We start from the raw sequence: 401 nt of genomic DNA, 5'->3' as shown, positions 1-401 counted from the left end.
GGGGGGAGATACTGTTTTTTTTATAATACCGGGAGTCTGACCACTATATTCTCTTTTTTTGTACTTTAAGTCATGTTTTTTGGAACGCTATTGATAGAATTATTAAGAGTTGGATTTTTTCCTTAGAGTAACAGTAAGTTATTGCTGCAATACCCGTCTCCTAAAGCTGATAGAAATGTGCAGACCCTGGGGCACGACACGCGTTCCGATCAGACGGCGCAGGAGGATGCCACCTGCCCGCCCACAGCAGACCCAGGCCTGGGTGGGCGCCAGGCTGGCGCATCCAGGACGGTTTAAAAACGCCCCAAATCCTGCCTAACCGGGGGCTGGTTTCCGCCGCGCGCTCTGCAGATTTCTCTTGGCTTCCTCCCGGACCTCTTAAGCTTTAATAAATCACCGCA

Source organism: Buceros rhinoceros, unplaced genomic scaffold, assembly GCF_000710305.1.
Source record: "Buceros rhinoceros silvestris isolate BGI_N320 unplaced genomic scaffold, ASM71030v1 scaffold11945, whole genome shotgun sequence".
Taxonomy (NCBI): domain Eukaryota; kingdom Metazoa; phylum Chordata; class Aves; order Bucerotiformes; family Bucerotidae; genus Buceros; species Buceros rhinoceros.
Note: the sequence above shows the minus strand (reverse complement) of the source record.